Consider the following 19,266-nt stretch of genomic DNA (forward strand, 5'->3'; position numbering starts at 1 on the left):
TTTCTACTTGTAAGTTCATGAACATATACCAACAACAGAACAACAATAATTATTAAATTGTCAAGTTTTGTACAGAAGCGAAGGGTAAATTCTTCGGCGCTCAGCTTTCTTTATAGTCCAAGAATTGATGCTTTATAGCCGAAGAATTGATGCTTTTGAACTGTGGTGTTGGAGAAGACTCTTGAGAGTCCCTTGGGCTGCAAGGAGATCCAACCAGTCCATCCTAAAGGAAATCAGTCCTGAATATTCATTGGAAGGACTGAGGCTGAAGCTGAAACTCCAATATTTTGGCCACCTGATGGGAAGAACTGAGTCACTGGAAAAGACCCTGGTGCTGGGAAAGATTGAGGGCAGGAGGAGAAGGGGATGACAGAGGATGAGATAGTTGGATGGTATCACCGACTCAATGGACGTGAGTTTGGTAAACTCTGGGAGTTGGTGATGGACAGGGAAGCCTGGTGTGCTATAGTCCATGGGGTCGCAAAGGGTCGGATACGACTAAGCAGCTGAACTGAACTGAACTGAAGGGTAAATAAGCAGAGGCCAACATCCAGAGACAAGGCTAAGTTTTTTAAACTTTTGTCCTATTCCACCTCTTCCCTCCCCACACTTTCTGCTTCTTCCCGGCGGCCTCCTCGCACTCCACCCACCACGGCGCCTAGACAGGGCCTCCCCCAGCCGCCAGCTTGCAAGTTCCTCCTGTACCGTGGTCTGCAGTGCTTGCTCCAGGCTCGCGACTCGTGCGGGCGGGACGTCCAGGAGCCGCTGGGCTTGGGGCTGCCCAGCTCTGCTGAGGGTCCTGGGAACCAGCAGAAGCCCCTTAGCCCCAGCACTCAGATCTGCAGAGAAGAGGGAAGAGGAGGACGGAAAAGCGGGTTGGGACAACAGTCAGTAAAGACAGGTAAGAGGCTGTGTCGACATGTCGTTTACTGTCTGTCAGCATTGTCCTCTTACTGGTCCCCCGGCGGGTCTCGGTCCATCCAGAGGGCCAGAACGGCCACAAGGCCTCCTCTCTGGGGGTCAGGCCGGCCACTGTTCCCACTTCCAGGGAACAGGGTGTCCAGGGGACAGGGTGTGGGGGAGCCACTGACCACAGCTGCCCAGGAGTCCCCGCCACGGACCGTGTCCTCACGAGAATGTTGAGAGCTCTCACCCACAGGGGTGCAGGGCTCTAGCAAATGGAATATCTTGGATTCAGCCTCCTGGAGCTGCTGAATGTCTTGCTAAACTTTATGACCCGCACATCTCGCCTTCCAGAGTATGATGAATGCGAATACGTTTTTCTAAGGATCGAGTTTTTTCTGGTCTGATCATGAAAATATAAGAAAGTCTTTTGTAAAAATGTAAGATTAAAAAAAAAATGTAAGATAAATCGAGACAGTAAAAAAAATAAATATCACCTGCCGTCCTTACTGCACAGAAATAGTAACTGCTCTGAAACGTGGTGAATAATAAGGCGGGCCTTTTTACGCACACAGGAGGTTTTGGCAGCACGCTGCACGTGGCTTTTCTCATTTACTATTTTATATTTCACGGATCCTTTCCTGTTAAGTGCTTTTTATAGACACCACCGAAGTGTCTTCGTTCGGAGCACAGGAGCAGGTCTTCTTCTGCTCGGGCCCTGCAGGCCGTGGCGGCGCAGCCCGGAAAGTCCGTTTTCTCCAGGGACGTGAGGGGCTGATGTCAGGAGACCCCAGGCGAAGGGCCGCGCATACTGTGAACACAGCCAACAGCCCATTTCTCACACTGAGGAGCTCCTCCCCCCGATGATGCAGGGGTGGAATAAAAATCCTAATTAGTTTAGATCTTCCCCGAGGCCTGAGGGCGGCAGGGGCGTTGCGGGAAGCCAGCCGCGGGGTCCCCGAGCCCCGGGAGGCGCCCGGGACGCCCTCGTGCGCCCGCAGGCTCTCGGCTGCGGGGCCTTCAGCTCTGGCGGCGGCAGGTACTGCGTCTCCTTCACCGCATCTCCTCTCACTCCTGCGGAGACGAAGCCAGCTCCTGCTCGGACACCCGTTGGCTGCTTTCCTTCAGGAGGACGAAGCAGAACAGGTCGGCTTGTCATGGAAAGAAAATGGGCCTGGACCCATTCATGGCACGTGGACGCCGGCGAGTCCAGAGGGGCCGCAGGCCAGAGGCCAGAGGTCAGCATTGCGGGCGGGAGGCCATGTGACCCGGGGCAACCCCTCCCCCTGCTCTGAGCCTCCTTTTGGGGGGCCCTTGGGACCCCTCCTGTCACTCAGAGTTGATTCTGTCTCAGGCTCCTGGTGGGTGGGGGCCGTGTCTGTGTGGTCACTGTGTTCAGTCTCGGGACAAAACCTCTTACCCTGTCACCAATGAAGGTGTTAAATCTAATTTATTTTCTGATGAAGCAACTCACTCACCAGGTTCTAAGTCCAAAAGGCACCAAATAACATCTGATTAAAAAGCCCTCTTCCCACCCTTACCCCAGTCACCCAGATTTTCAATTTCTTATGGGTCTTCCTGTAAATATTTTATGCATTTAAGCAAATCCATGCATGTTTTAATTTTTCTCTTTTTTAAATCAATTGGTGCATTCTGTAGACACTCAACTTTGTTCATGTAACAGGATCCTGGAAATCATCTCAAAATTCACAAAGAGCTTCCTGATTCCATTTTATGGCTGTATGGAAGCCCTCTGTTTGAGCCAAAATTTAGCTAACAACATTTTCCTCATAAATTGACATTTGGGTCGTTTCCATCTTTTGCTATCACAAACGAAGCATCAAAGGATAATGGTGGGACAGGTCATTTTGTACGTCTGATGGAATCATGTACGCTTTTGAGTCTCACTAAGTGGACTGGTGATCTGACTCGAATAGCTGACTCACTGGAAAAGTCCCTGATGCTGGGAAAGATTGAGGGCAGAAGAAGAGGGTGTCAGAGGATGAGGTGGCTGGATGGCATCACCGATGCAATGAACATGAACTTGGACAAATTTGGAGAGATGGTGAAGGACAGGGAGGCCTGGCATGCTGCAGTCCGTGGGGTTGATGAGAGTCAGACACGACTGGGCGACTGAACAGCAAAGTGGGCTGGAAATGGAAAGGAATTAGCTGAGGGAAGGCAAACGTAGTTTCCCGATAAGGTGGGCAGGAAGCCAGCAGGTTAGACCTCCTTCCTCGGGCAGACACAGGTGCTGCCCGGGAGGGGGTCTGGCAGGTGCAGAGGGGAGGCTGAATGTAAGAGCTGAGCCTTCGCAGGTCAGGGGCAGCCGGCTGTCGGTGCCGCATCTCCAAGACTGCCTCTTTCACGCTCCCTTCACCAGCCCCGTCTTCTTGTATACCTGTTTTACTTATTCTTTATTTCTTTGGCCGTTCTTCCTGGCCTGTGGGCTCTTAGTTCCCCACCAGGGATGGAACCCAGTCCCCAGCAGTGAAAGCACCGAATCCTGGACCGCCAGGAAATTCCTTCTCTTATTTTTAAAGAACCAAGACAAGGCATCAGACATCACAAACTTGGAGTCCAGAGTCTTATCAGTCTCTGTCTTTAGTGGCAAAAAAACAAAAACAAAAGCGGAGCATCCTATTGGTTTTAATCAGGCAAATCCTTCTTCATTTTCTTTTCTGACAAAATTTCTGAACCATCCGCAGCTGTGTATTTTCTCAGAAAGTTGTTAGGATGGGATGTCAAATGGCAGTATTGTATTTGAGTTTTAGGAGCCTGTGCGTTAATGGACAAAGTTTCTCTCTGTGAGGTTTCTCCTCTCAGCTGCATTTTGATTCTAATCCAAGACGAGGGCCCCTGTAGGCAGATGACCTGAGGTTAGAGGCGGGTAGCCGCATTGAGCAGGAGCTCCTTATCAGAACAGTTAGAAAGGGAAAGACGTGTCAGTAGAAGCCTTGAAGCCTTCCAGGGAGGCAGGTGGGCACGCGCACGCTCCACTGTGCGCGTGTGTTACGGAGCGGCTCCGATGTAAACCTGTCCCGTGTGTGCCTGCGTTTCCAAGGTGACCTGGAGGGCCCCCACCGCAGGTGTGTGTGTGGGGGGGGTTCCATCAGTGTGAACACAGCCACCCACCCCCCTGCTTTGTCCCCTCACCCCCCATCCTGTGGGTCGACATGTCATGGGAGAAGTCGAGCGTGGCTCACGCAGCTGAGTCAGAGTCGGAGGCCTGGGTCTCCAGGTAGACGGCAGATGGTGAGTTCATGCAATGCACCTGAGCTTGTGGGCAGCCGTAAACGTGGACAGATGCTTCAGCCGTCCACACCACCTCGGGGAACACGCTTTCTCCTTTGGGTTCATTCAGTGAAAATCTCAGAAGAAGGAAGAGAGAGAGAATCAGCTTTCTTTAAGTTTCTCTGATTTAATAAAGACTGTCCCATGAGGGTGTGAATTAATTATAAGCATAAAGCTTGAGTTCTTTATTCAGTCATGGGAGCTTTAACTTAAAATGACAGCAACGCAGGACGTCTTTCTCGTACAGAAAAGGCTGAGTTTATGACTTCAAAAGGACTGCCGTGGCGTCTCATTGGTCTGGGTGGACTCACTGCTAACAGACAACCCTCAGATTGTGTGGCCTGCATAACATCCGCCTTGATTTCTCACGCTCTTGCAGTCTAGTGGGGGGAAGCAGGACTCTGCTTTACGCAGCCACTCAGGGGTTCCAGCCCTGACCCGTTGGGCACCCCACTCTCCTTTAGGTTCTCAGAGCTCCCTCTTTTCAGCCTGCTGAGGGGAGAGAAAAGGAGGGGAGGTTTTCATCGGCCAGGCCTGGACGTAGAGCTTCCACGGGCCAGAATTTGGTTGCTGGTCGCATTCACTGCAAAGGAGATGAAAAATGCCGTCTCGTTGCATGACCCGGAAGGAAGGGCCACTCGGACACTGGCGAGTGGGACAAGTCATTTTGTACGTCTGATGGAATCATGTACGCTTTTGAATCTCACTAAGTGGACTGGTGATCTGACTCGAATAGCTGACTCACTGGAAAAGTCCCTGGTGCTGGGAAGGATTGAGGGCAGAAGGAGAAGAGGGTGTCAGAGGATGAGATGGCTGGATGGCATCACCGATGCAATGAACACGAACTTGGACAAACTTGGAGAGATGGTGAAGGACAGGGAGGCCTGGCGTCTCCTGCCAGAGGGCTCGCTCACTCACCCGCTCGCCCGCTCCTGGCCGTGTTGAGTAGCTGTGCCGTGACAGCACAGTCTGCGGCTGGGAAGACCCGGCAGCCCACGGGATGCAGGGCTGTCCGCCTCTGGGAGGACGGAGCCCCGGTTCCGAGTCCTCACCTCGTGGCCGGGTGACCGCAGCCCCGCGAGCCGCTGGGAAGGCAGAACAGAGCTGGCGGGGCTGCTGTGGGGGCCGCGGGGGACGCCAGGTGGAGAGCTCCCGGCGGGCTGTCCAGGCCTGGAGCCAATCATCTGTGCCCCGCTGGTCACACATATTGATGCATCTTCAGGGTTTGCGTTGCTTTTCCTGCGAAGTCACAGAATTCACACAGAGTGTGCCTGCCTGTCAAACCTCGAAAGAGTGGATCTGTGCTTCTACTGTCAATGTTTATAGAGTAAAAGCCTGGATTTTCTGGGACTTCCCTGGTGGTCCAGTGGTTAAGACTCTGAGCTTCCAACGCCGGGGGCCTGGGTTCAATACCTGATCTGGGAACAAGTACCCCATGTGCCGTGACTGGGTGCTTGGTTACCTCGGTCGTGTCCGACTCTTTGTGACCCGTGGACTGTGGCCCACCAGACTCCTCTGTCCATGAGATTTTCCCGGCAAGAATACTGGAGTGGGTTGCCACGCTGTCCTTCAGGGGATCTTCCCAATCCAGGGATCGAACCCTTGTTTCCCGAGTCTCCTGCATTGCCGGGGAATTCTTTCCCACTGTTTGCCACTGGGATAGCCATATGCTGTGAAAAAGAATGAAAGAAAAAGAAGGAAGAAAAGAAAGAAAAAGCCATATGCTATGAGGTGGGGCAAAAAAATAAATTAAGGCTGGATTTTCTTTTTTTTTTTCTTTCTGCTCAAACATGCATCCGAAACAAACCCACTAAAAAAGCCCTCAGCCTTCAGCCTAAACGTTCTGGGAGTTTGTTATGGCTCATTAGTCCCTTCCTTACCCAGGAAGGTGAAGATTTACTCGAGGCCCGAGCAGTCTATACAATTAGTGGCAGTATTGGTGAAGCGCAGGTCACAGGTTTGCCAAATAACCTGAAACTTGATGGATGTGAGAGTTGGACTATAAAGAAAGCTAGGCGCTGAAGAACTGATGCTTTTGAACTGTGGTGTTGGGGAAGACTCTTGAGAGTCCCTTGGACTGCAAGGAGATCCAACCAGTCCACCCTAAAGGAAATCAACCCTGAGTATTCATTGGAAGGACTGATGCTGAAGCTGAAACTCCAATACTTTGGCCACCTGATGAAAGGAACTGACTCTTGGAAAAAACCCTGATGCTGGGAAAGATTGAGGGCAGGAGGAGAAGGGGACGACAGAGGATGAGATGGTTTGATGGCATCACCGACTCAATGGACATGAGTTTGAGTGAACTGGAGTTGGTGATGGACAGGGAGGCCTGGCGTGCTGCAGTCCATGGAGTCACAGAGTCGGACACGACTGAGCGACTGAACTGAACTGAACCGATGGACAAAGGGCAGTCAGCGTCCCTCTGTAGTGCTCATATTGGCCACGAGATGGCAGCATCTCACAGGCCTAGGTGAACCTGCCTGCCTGGCTCCTTGGTCTTGGACTTGAAGCCCTGACTTCAAAATAACTATAAAGATGAAAGGAGCAGTAAAAAATGTCAACGTCTTTTTGTTCTTAATATTGTGAAAAGAAATATCTCCAAACACTCTCAAAAAGTTCTCCTGTGGCATTTTATATCCATTCTTTATACCCCGAGGCCAGCAGAAATAACGCGGTGCTGTATTTTACGGACGCTGAGTGTGTACACACGCACCCCTGGGGGGTTCTGGCTCACTTTCCCAGGGCCCTGTGAGCCTGACCGCCGTGCACAGGTGGGACTGGCCTCCACCGAGGGCGCTGATGGACAGCTTCATCTTTTTCCTGGTGAAGGAAAACAGAAGGAGACATCCAGAGATGTTAAAACCAGTGGGGGAATTCCTGGCAGTTTTCATCCTTGAGTCTATTCAGCTGGCATGGAAGCCAGGCAATGCTTTCCTGCTATTTAGCATCTGCATGGGTTTTCCAGAGAACTGAGTAAATAAGTGGGAATGCAGAGACGCCGATGGTGACAGAGTCCGAGAAGAAAATGTCCCTGATGATGGTGCAATCCCAGGAGCTCTCGTTTATTGAGACATCACCATACCATGTCACTGTGCATCACTTGCTTGGACAGTGAGGAGATCCAACCAGCCCATCCTAAAGGAGATCAACCCGGAATATCCATTGGAAGGACTGATGCTGAAGCTGAAGCTCCAATACTGTGGCCACCTGATGTGAAGAGCCGGCTCATTGGAAAAGACCCTGATGCTGGGAAAGATCGAAGGCAGAAGGAGGAGAGGGCGGCAGAGGATGAGAGGGTTGGATGGCATCACTGACTCGATGGACATGCTGGGAAGTAGTGAAGGACAGGGAGGCCTGGTGTGCATGTCCATGGGGTCGCAAAGAGTCTGACACGACTGAGTGAATGAGCCCCACCAACTGTGCAGTCGTCAGGCGCTGTCCGCGGGGCTTAGTGTATGGTCTCATCTAACCCTCACACACAGAAGATTCTGTCCCTGTAAACTTACAGGTGAGGAGACGGGCAAGGCAGTGAGAGGAACTTGCTCCAGGCTGCGCAGCTAAGTGGTAGACGCAGGGCTTGAACGTGGATCTACCTGACTTCAAAGTCAGTTAAAGACAACTTGAGCTCTTGTTTTTCTTACACGTCATATCCGATCCCCCGGTTAAACTCCGGGCTTTGTGTGGACGTTTGCACTCCCCTCAACCATCCTCATAACTCACTATTAACCTTCTGCCCCCTCCCCCAAACAAAACTTGATTCCTGTATTTGCCCAAGAATCTAGCTAATGTTTGAAAAATTTTGATCCCGAGAATTCCCTGGCGGTCCAGTGCTTAGGACTTGGTGCCTTCACTGCTAAGGGCCCGGGTTCAAGCCCTGGTTGGGGAACTAAGATCCCACAAGCTGCGGGTAGGGCCAAAATAATAATAATAACAATGCTGTTACTACTACTAATAAAACTTGATTCACAGACTGAAGGAAGAAAAACAATGAAACTGGGGACATCTTTCCCCAGAACCATGGAGTGGAGACGCTGACCTGGGATTAGACTCACCCTGGTGGCTCAGATGATAAAGAATCCACCTGCAATCAGGAGACCTGGGTTCGACCCCTGGATTGGGAAGATCCCTTGGAGGAGGGCATGGCAACCCACCCTCCCCCGAGAACTCTCGCCTGGAGAATCCCCATGGACAAAGGAGCCTGGTGGGCTACAGTCCATCGGGTGGCAAAGAGTCAGACGAGGCTGAGTGACTAACACTTTCACTTTCTTTCATGAAATGCTAAAAATATTCGGTCACCTTTTTGACTACTCTTAAGAAATCAGTGCAGTCGAGGACATTTGAATCACTGTGATCAGGACAGCGGGGAAGCCGGGGCTTGGACCAGGTCAGCAAAGAGGGCCTTGGCGGACGGCTCTGCTTTTTCTCACATAGAATTATTTCTACGAAGCTTTCAGCATCTCCCTTCTCCCCTAAGTTCTCCATTTAAACGTTCCCACTAATTCTCTGCTTTAATGAGAAGCAGCTTTTGGTGTTCCAGCAATCATCCTGGGGCCTCTCTTCAGTGCTGTCTGCGGGTTTCATTTTTGTGTGTGTAGTTGGAAAACTCGCCCGTGAGCCTGGGAAAGGCATCAGTGTTGCTGCAAAAATGGACTCTGGGCCCTGCCTCTCCGACCTGCCGAGCTTTAACATGCAAAGCCCATCAGCGAGGTGAGGGTCAGGCCGGTCATCTCGCTGTCACTGCTGTTGGACACTGGTCTTTGTTCTGGGGAAGGTGAGGCTGCAGCCAGCAGTGTGGCTCATAAAACATGTTTATGACGGCCGCCACGGCAGAGCCTGCTGGGGGCTGGGGTTTCAGGGAGCAGAAGCGTGCTGGGCTGTGCCCCAGGGGTCGCCCTTGCAGGCCCCTGAGGGACCACCCCCCCTCACCGTGCAAATGCCGCCTCCTGGGTTTTTCTCCTCCACGTCTCCTTACCCCGCCCTCCTCCATCTCCTTGATCTTCTTTTCTTCCCCAAAGACAAGAAGAATCCAGCTCCAAGTGGGTTCTCTCTTCCTCTTTTTTAACATGGATGAAGGCAAAATACTTCTTATCATTATTTCTTAAAATTTTATCTTATAGTGCAGTAAAATTGATTAACAATGTTGTATGAGTCTCAGGAGTATAGCAAAGCAATTTAGTCATGCATACACCTAGATCTATGCTTTTTCAAGTTCTTTTCCCATTTACATTATTACAGAATACTGAGCAGAGTTCCCTCTGCTATGCAGCAGGTCCTTGTGGCTCCTCTGTTTTATCTATAGGTGTGTGTATCAATCCCCAGCTCCTAACTTATCCTTCCCCATCCCTTTCCCCTTTGGGAACCATAAGTTTGTTTTCTGTGTTTGTGTCTGTTTTGCAAATAAGTTCATTTGTGTAATTTTTAGATTCCATACATAAGTGATACGTTACGATGTTTGCCTTCCTCTGTCTGACTCACTTCACTTAGTAGGATAATCTCTGGGTCCATCCATGCGGCTGTGATTCTGTTTCATCCATGATAAACACCTCTCTCTTCTCCACAATCTTTTTTTTTTTTTGAAAATTCTCCAAAGGGAATTATTTCTCTTTTCAGTGTTTCTCTTACCCAGGGCTGTGTGTGATGCATGAAGCCTGGCCCCTCGCGCTGACGAATAACCGAGAGAGATTTGCTTCCGAAGCCAGGTGAGCACGCAGTTCCTGCTGGCAGCCTCGCCTCCCAGCCTCCGTGGCCGGCGCCCCTCCGGGCGTCCCCTTGGGGAGAGGGCCGCCCAGCATGGGACTCACTTCATCTCCCTCCAGTTTTCATGTCTCCGAGCTCCCCAAATCTTTGGGACTCGTATTTAATAGGCCTGTTTTTGTGTAAATCAACTGTAAACCGTTCCCGTGGGGACCTGGAGCTGGTATTTTTATGACCCAAGGACAGTAAAACCCGCCTCCAGGTAGGGCAGCCGTGGGCTCTGGGGTTGGGTTATTAAAGCTCTGGTTCGAGCCACCCCATCCTGAGGGCCCGCCTCTTCTGCAGCCTGAAATTTCCCCAGTAAGAACGGGACTAAAAGCAAGCCCACCCAAGATACCCCAGCGTCTCAAGGCTGCCTACAGTTTGAGAAGGAGTCTAGTTGGGGCGTCCCGGGAGGGCGGGAATGGAGGAGGGGATGGGTGCCATCAGTTCCCTGCGTTGTGTCTTGAGTAGGATGATCTACAGCTTGCATATTTCCCGTGTTCATTTCTGACTATGTTCTTCTGCAGCAGAGGATTCCAAACGGCGCCCAGACGAGGCCTCCCTGCGTGTTCTTGTCTGGCCTCCTTGCTGAGGATGGGTTGCACTTTTAAATGGTTGAAAAAAATCAAGATAGTATTCTGTGATGTGAGAGTTGCGTGGAATTCATGTTTTAATGTCCATGGAGGGAGTTCTGCTGGGACACGCCGCACTTCCCCATCCACGCGGTCCGGGCAGATTTGGGGCTATCCTGGGGCAGGGGGTCACTGCTGCGAAGCTGAAAACAGTCCCTCTTGGGCACTAAAATGTCTGCAGATTCCTGCTCTAGAAAAACAAAAGGATGCCTTGCGGAGAGCGAAAGAAGGTGGTCGAGGAGTAAGATGGGGAGATCGCTTGCCTTCACGTAAACACATCAAAAACTCATCAAAACATGAAACAGCGCCTACAGAGCAGCTTCTACATGACAGCAGAAGACCCCGGACTTCCAAAAAGGCAAGCTAATCTCCCTGGAGCGAGACATCAAGCCAATGTTGTAAAGCAATTATCCTTCAATTAAAAATAAACAGAGTAAAACAGAAGGGTTCCTCTGTGTTCACAAGTCCCTAAGGTTTGGGTGTTCCTTCGTGTTGAGGAGAGCTGCTGGCAGGATCCCTTCTGAGCTGGTTTGGTCTATTTTCTTCCGAGGGGCCTGCAGATTGGGTGATTCTGGAAGAGTTCTGTTCAGTGCGTATTTTTGCCCAAATATCACCTTTTGACGAGTGTGCAGCCTTCGTCGGAGGAGCTGTCTTTCAGCGCTTCTCCTCCCTGGTTGTCCTCTGAATCCCTGGGAGATTTTATAAACCCCAGGGGCCCAGAGGCACCCCAGGCCCATGAAATCAGAATCTGTGAGTGTGAAGCCCAGGTGACGCTAGTGTGAAAGTTCAGTTTACTAAGGGAGAATCTCCCTGTGCTAGTTTGAAATTAAGGTTTTCATTACAATGGCCAGTTCCACTGGGAACAAGATTCCTTTCCACACATATTTGTTGAATGTGCACAAAACGCTGATTGCTCTGAAAGTTGTATATCAAAAAGGTATGAGAAACTCCAGTGCTTCCAATGCAGGGGGTGCGGATTTGATCCTTGGTCAGGGAATTAAGATCTCACATGCCAGACAGTGAGGCCAAAAAAAAAAAAGAGTCCAGCACAATATGATTAAAAAAAAAAAAAAAGGAATGAAACAGCTCTCTGCTTCCTGTGATTTAGCAAAGAAGACCATCAACACTGGAGTGTGTGTGTGTGTGTGAGTCGCTCAATCGTGTCCGACTCTTTAGCAACCCCATGGACTGCAGCCCGCCAGGCTCCTCTGTCCACAGGAGTCTCCAGACAAGAATGCTGGAGTGGGTTGTCATTTCCGCCTCCAGGGAATCTTCCCAACCCAGGGATTGAACCCAGGTCTCCCACATCGCAGGCAGACTCTTAACTGAGCCACCAGGGCCGATCGCAACACTGGGCTGAGTGGCCCCTTTTCCCAAATAGACTAGCGTGTAAATCATCACTTCTGGGAACTAGTTAAATATGCAGGGTTGGGTATGTAGATACATGGAAATCAGAAAGTTATTAACAAATAAATCCTAGCTTTAGAGCCATCTCATGGCCCTTTTGCAAATGGCTACATTTCCACTAATTAGCATTTGGGCTGTGAGGGGGTAGGGGGTGTTGGGGGAGCTTCAGTTTCCTTTCTCTTTAGAAGCAGCATTACAATGTCCCACTCTCAGGCCCGCCCTGTACCAGCTACACAAACTTGATCGTGTTCCTAAATTGATTCTGGATTCGTTTTCCTCTTGTGTGAACTGGAGGTGATAGTAATACCTCCATCACACGGTTGTTGGAGAGATCAGATGAGATAATTTACAGTCATGGGGTTCTATTCTGATCCAAGCATCTTCAGTGGGGCTCACGCGGCCGTGAGACAGACGGAAATAAACAAGGAAATGGGAACAGACGCCCAGGTGGGAAATGCTGTGGAGAAAAACTGGGTAGGCGGGGTGGTGCTCGACAGGGGGCAAAGATGTTTCAGATGGGGCGCCCAGAGACCCAGTAACTGTTAGTTGTCATGACGGCATTGATCAGGAGCCACGACCACCTGATGTGACCACTGGGCAGGTCCAGGAGAAGACTCTGGCTCCCGTACCCAGGCCTCTTGTCCGTTTCCATCCTCGACTCCAAGACTGCTGGCACCAACGTGGACAGGTTGGGACTTCAGAGTATCTGCAAGGTGACTCAGGTCATAAAGAGAGAACCCGAGCTGGGTAACAGGACCCCCCACTTTTCCGAAGCTGCGTGGTGTTCCTGGGTCGCCTTAAACACGGGCAGTGCCTTCAGGGAGACACAGAGAGGTCCGCCGCCTCTGGGCCAGCTTGCCATTGAGAAGACTGGCAGCCCCTTAAAACTCCTAGAAGGACCTGCCTGCTGGCCCAGTGGTTAAGAGTTCGCCTTCCAACAGGGAACTCTGCTCCGTGTTATGTGGCGGCCTGGATGGGAGGGGAATTTGGGGGTGAATGGATCCATGTATATGTGTGACTGAATCCCTTCACTGTTCACCTAAAACGATCATAACATTGTTAATCAGCTATATTCCAATACAAAATAAAAAGTGGGTTTTTTGTTTGTTTTTTAAAGAACCTGCCTTTCCAAACAGGGGACATGGGTTCAATCCCTGGTTGGGGAGTTAAGATCCCATATACCATAGGGTGACTAAGCCCTCATACCACAAGCAAGACCCAGCGCAGCCGAAATTTTAAAAAGTAAATAAAATAAAATTTAAAAATAGATAAATGTAAAATTTAAAATAAGTAAAACTAAATTAATTTTAAAATAAATAAATAGAAGTAAAATTTAAAAAAAGCTTCTAGAAAATGGGTCAAGGACTTGAAAATTCATAGAAGTGAATCATAAGCATAAAGGGGAGAAAAAAAAATCTCATTTCCACTAGTGACCACGGAAAGACAGATTAGGTAATTTTTTTTTTTTTTTACCTATCAGATCAGGAAACTGCTGGTGGGAGTAGGAACTGATGTCTCCTTTTTGTGGGGGCAATTTGTCAGTACCTCTCAAACTTCAGAAGGCATGCACATTTAAAGCTAGAAGTTCCATTTTGGAGAATCCAGTCTGTAGAAATAAGCACACAGAAGTATACAAGACTACACGTGTCAGGGTAAGCATTCATCATGACAGTAAACCACCACAGACAACCTAAATGTACATCGCAGGTACTTGATACACACTTGTTGAATGAGTAACTGAGCGTGTGGATGAGCAGAATACGATGAGGTGTTGCTCGTGTGCTCAAACGGGAGAGGCGGCTCTCGGTGAGTCAGAAGGGCGCTGGGAGCCTGTGAATACGGAGAGACAAGGCCACCTGCCCTGTGCTGAAGAGGCCTGGAAGCCTGCCCGCCGGACTGCGGGAGTCTGCTGTGCTGACCACACTACGGGACATCGGATGAGAAATGACGCGTAAATAATAATGGATTTTCTTCCTACACTGCAGAGTCGGGGACTGTGGGGGTGGTGAGGGAAGGTTTTCACCTTCCATCTTATACATTTCAAGATGGGCAGAAACGCTTCCAATTTTCGCAGACCACTTAGGTAAGTCTTTAAAATAATTCAATATTTGTAAAAGCCTTTTAGAAACATAAGCATTTTAAAGTGGACAAAGCATCGTATTCTTCATTAGCTAACCAGGATTCGTTTCTTTTTTTTTTTTTTAGTTTTAGTTTTTGGCCACACCACAGGGCTCGTGGAAACTTAGTTGCCCTCCCAAGGATAGAACCTGCGTCCCCCCTGCAATGGAAGTGCAGAGTCTTGACCGCTGGGCCGCCAGGGAAGTCCCCATCTAGCTCTTGTTTCTTGACTTTTGTGTTGTGGGAGCTGGAAGGCACCCAGGCAGTGCCAAGCTATGTCATTTGACCTTGCCAGAAGGGGACATGGAAACTTCTAGAAGCTGAGCAGCTTTACTGCGTGTCATAAGACTCGTCTGGTTTCAAAGATGAGCCCTCTTGTCTCTGCGCGGGGCCATGGACCAGGTCCGAGCCCTGAGGACACCTCCCGTCGGAGAGAAGGGGACCCTCAGCCTCCCACAAGCCGTGCTGGGGGCTGGCACACGCGACAAGCTTCCCTTTCCCACATTTTGCTTCGGGTCAGTCCAAGCGCAGCTAAAAATTAAGATATCGGTCTGTAAAATGTTGAGTCGATTTGAATCACTGCAAGGTCAAAGCTCGGACCTCACGGAATCTCATTCCAGCCACGAGGCCGCAGGGACCAGTTAGCCTGTGACAGACAGCCAGTGCTCATTTGCTCTGACACTTTTCCAGAAAACTGATCCTTAGTTCTGTTTTCTAGAAAACGGGGCTTCCCTGGTGGCCCGCCTGGCAAAGAATCCGCCTGCAATGCGGGAACCTCTGGTTCAATCCCTGGGTTGGGAAGATCCCCTGGAGAAGGGAATGGTTACTCACTCCAGTGCTGTGACCTGGAGAATCCCATGGACTCTATAATCCGTGGGGTCGCAAAGAGTCGGACATGACTGAGAGACTTTCACTTTCACTTATCTTTCCTACGATCCCGAGTCTAAGATTCTGGGCATGGACTCCCCGGCGGTCCCGTGGTTAAGACTCCATGCTCCCGACGCAGGGGCACAGGCTCAATTCCTGATCAGGGAAGATGTCTCCTACATCGTGGCTCGGCCAAAAAAATGAAAAGAATTAAATTAAATACAATGAAATAGAACACAGATTATGAGGAAATATTTGTAGAATCAAGTGCTAGGACCCGGTCAGTCACCCAAGAAACCCACACTTCCTCCAGGTAACTTTCAGATAACTGGCACCTGCCCGCCTAGGGGCCCCTCTGGTCAGACAGCAAAGCCAGGACTCCCGGATGGCGTGTGCCAGCCCTCCCAGGGCTGGTCTCATGCCCCTGGATGTTCTCTTTCCAGACCTTCCAGTTTCTCTTCTATTAGGTCGCCCTGTCTCTCACCCATGGAATCCGAGCCAAAGCTCTGTGGGTGTTCGACGCCACGGCCTGGCTCCAACCAGCGTCCCAGCCCCTGGTGCCACCGTGAGACTGGCGGCCTCGTTGTCGACTCTGCCCACCACCTGCTTCCTGCAACCACACCCCAGGGTCTGCCGGCTCCCTGCTCCCTCCCACCCTCCGCCCAGCCCAGGCCCCCAGAGACTCTCCCGACCTCTCCCCTCCTTGCAGCGCCGCTCACCCTGCCCTGGGCCCCTGCAGGGCGTTTCCCTTTCTCCTGGTCTGCACTGATCTGGAAAGGGCAAGCACTTTGAAGCGGCAGGTGAGAAGTCCCGAGGGTCTGAATGGAAAGACGAGAAAGTCAGAGGACAGACAGGTTCAGGAGGCAAGGATGCCAAGTCAGGTGAGCACATGGGCAATGATTTCACTTCAGACTGAGACAGAGGACTGACCGTGTTTCATGATGAGTTTAGAGGTGTCACATTTCCTAGGTTCTAAGATGCGTGTGTCTTACCATTTTCACATCTGTGGGGTCAGATGTCTCAGACAGTTGGAAGCATGATGTGATTTCACCACCAGATTTTGTTCTTTCTCAGGGGATCACAGAATTGTGAGTCATCTTACCGCGGCATCTTGGATGTGTTGAAATACAGTGCTGGTAAGGTTTTAATGACAAATTCCTAGCTAGTAATCTCTCTGCTCAGGACCATCAGTACAGCACTAAAACTGGCCTGAAGGTGAAAGATGACATTACAAGTGTTTCTGAGACACTGAGCCGTTTTTTTTAATCCTTTTCTAAAAAGAGTTAGTTCCCATTGCCCTGTTAATATGTGGAGGAGACACACCAAGACTTCTCCCAGGTTTTTTCTTTCCTCTTATAACTGATCGATACAATACAGGTTTGTGTGATCACTTAACTTTTCACCTGCTACCAGCAGAAATGATATTATATACCAAATGTAAGTAGGTCATCATGCTTCTGAAATACAAAATACAGCTCTCTGGTCAGTGTGGCTTCAGGGTTACCGCCTGCTGCGCAGACAGGTTCATGCTGAGAAAGTGAGTTGAACCTTTGAAGTCAGAAATGAATGAGATGATTTCACGTTGTTTGTTCTGATCACATCTTATTGTTGTTCAGTCGCTAAGTCGTGTCCGGCTCTTTGGGACTCTGTGGACCGCAGTACGCCAGACTTCCCTGTCCTTCGCTATCTCCCAGACTTTGCTCAAACTCACGCCCATTGAGTTGGTGATGCCATCCAACTATCTTATCCTCTCTTGCCTCCTTCTCCTCTAGCCTTCAATCTTTCTCAGCATCAGGATCTTTTCCGATGAGTCAGCTCTTCGCGTCAGTTGGCCAAAGTATTGGAGTTTCAGCTTCAACATCAGTCCTTCCAATGAGTATTCAGGACTGATCTCCTTTAGGATGGACTGGTTGGATCTCCTTGCAGTCCTAGGGACTCTCAAGAGTCTTCTCCAACACCACAGTTCAAAAGCATCAATTCTTCAGTCCCAGACTTCTTTATAGTCCAACTCTCACATCCACACATGACTACCGGAAAAACTATATTGCATAGGAACCTGGAATACTAGGTCCATGATCTCATCTAAATATGTCTTAATAAGAAATCTCCAAGTGAGTGATGGAACAACACTCAGATCATTTAGAGACATCTAGAGCTTCAGTCCTTCTAGAGCAGTTGCAGAATATGGGCAAAACCAAGAAATCAAAACCCTTTGGAAGAAATACTTGCTAGTTGAGTTTCATGCTGTTGAGATAGGACATTTCTGAAGGCACCCCCAGCCTCCACGTGGCCCTGAGGCTCTTCTGCACAGATCAGAGGGTGCTTTTTTTCTAAGAGACGTTGGGAGACCCATAAACCCACTCTCTCATTAACACGGGATCACAGAAATGGGAAAAAATTAATTTTTAAATAGCCCACTTCTGACTTCTAAATATAGACCAAGAGGCTTGTCTTTGTTTTTAAACGTAAAAATGCAGGTTCCTGAGAGCAGTGTGACTGCGACCTTTTGTCTCACGTGTGTGCTATTTATTTATTTTGCCATCGTCTGGCGCGTCAGCCAGGCCTCGTAACACCCCATGTCACAGAAAAGCAAACATAGTCACGGTATACTCATGAACGGGCTGAGATCAGACTGCTGACTGGCTACAATTCTATGCCCCCTTTGCTATAAAAAACATGACCCTAAATCCTAACCAGCTTTCGAATAAAAGGCCCCACAATTATGATATAGTAACAAAGCTCATGCTGTATACAATGTGATTGTTTCAATACTTTGTCCATCCCTTTTCATTTTACCTGCTATTTATATGAGGCAGTAAAAAAGTCAAGTGGAAAATCCACTCTTTGGTGTGTTAGGGGTAATATTCATTTACCCAGCATGTTTGCAGGATAAAACTAAATGTGGTGGAACCTTCTTTTATAATCCTGGTGTTTGAAGTTAGAGCTACACCCGCCTGGCGGTGTAATTGTAATCACAGAACTTTTCCATATGTATCCACATTTCCCAAAGGCTGGAGTCATGATTTATCTCTAAATACCTGGTCAGTCTTCCCCAAGGTCCCTGAGTTTTATCTGGATGGGTCTTTACCAGATAATAGATACTCAACAAGTACTAATCATTTGGAGCAGAAACAAACCTTCCGTTTGGGCTGTTTCTTCTCCAAATGATCCAGTAGAGATTTGCAGTAAAAGCGGGGCAGCAAGTCCAAAGTCTCAGGCAAGACGGTGGGAGCGCCGGCGGGTCTGCGAGGCTTGTCCACCCCGCAGAGGGCAAGCAGCAGAGGTTGACGAGCACGTCTGTCCGTCCTGAGAGGCCTGCGGGGCTGGTTTTTGGAGGCCAAATGGAGAAACATCTACCGTGGTATCATTTCCCTCAGAGCCGGCAGCTTTTATTCTTTTCAGCAAGTGTGTAGAAGAAAGTGTTGATGCTTATTAATCTGTTTCTTGTCTTACACACATGTGTCCGCAAGATTGGTGGCAAAAAAAAACTTGTGTGTCTGACGGGCCTCGATGTAATCTTCGTGGCAGGACGAGATTGTTAACACTGAACAGATCTGTTTGGAATTGTTATTCTTTGTAATTACCTTCATTAACTGAAAGCATGTGTCAATCAACTTTGAACTTTAAACAAACCAGGAATTTGCAAGAAAAATGCATTTCTATTTCCTAGGGGCCCATGTGTGTTTGGAGATGAGTGTGTGTGAGAGAGGTATAGAGATGCTGTGCTAGAAATGGGTTTCTGCAATTTTCCGAATATGCCATCCCACCCTGGTTTGCATTTGTTAACTTTAAATAGAAATAAAGTGCATGATGGCTCCAGAGAAATGTGTCAACAAAGAAGGTTTAATAAACTGCTAGTTCACACTCTGGAGTGAGCGGATCTTTTTTAATTAAAGAACACTGCTCCCTGAATTTCTGCAATAAAAAAAATACATTCACGTTCATCTTAACAGCCAGTGGTCACTATGGAGACATGAACTCTGCTGTTCTATGTATTGGAAGCCGACCCTGCACTGTAACTTTCTGGATTTGATCGGACCTCCCCGGGTCAGAACTCTGCGGCCAAAGTAGAGAACATGCCGTGACCACACCCTCGACCTGAACAGGCTGGAGGCTGACGGGGCCCCTGCACCTGCTCAGCGGGATGCGTAAGGTGCCCAGAGATGGTCCAGGAAGGAAAGGGGGGGGGAAGCGTGGAGCTGGTCCCTGCGGGCATACACTCTGTCTGTCTGCCGGGTGAGGAGCCAGTCACCTCCACCAGGGGGTGGTCAGGGACAGAGAAGGACAGTTCTGCGAGTGGGGAGGG

General features: G+C 49.5%; 1 long non-coding RNA gene across 1 annotated transcript; it reads left to right on the forward strand.

Moving 5' to 3' along the window:
• The first annotated feature begins 499 nt into the window (after window positions 1–499).
• On the forward strand, window positions 500–10,971 carry LOC122452550. Its single transcript, XR_006272744.1, has 3 exons — window positions 500–901; window positions 9,811–9,899; window positions 10,464–10,971. It is a non-coding gene; the product is annotated as an uncharacterized LOC122452550 (long non-coding RNA).
• Window positions 10,972–19,266: the final 8,295 nt, after the last annotated feature.

The sequence above is a fragment of the Cervus canadensis genome, chromosome 13 (assembly GCF_019320065.1).
Source record: "Cervus canadensis isolate Bull #8, Minnesota chromosome 13, ASM1932006v1, whole genome shotgun sequence".
NCBI classification, from domain to species: Eukaryota; Metazoa; Chordata; class Mammalia; order Artiodactyla; family Cervidae; genus Cervus; species Cervus canadensis.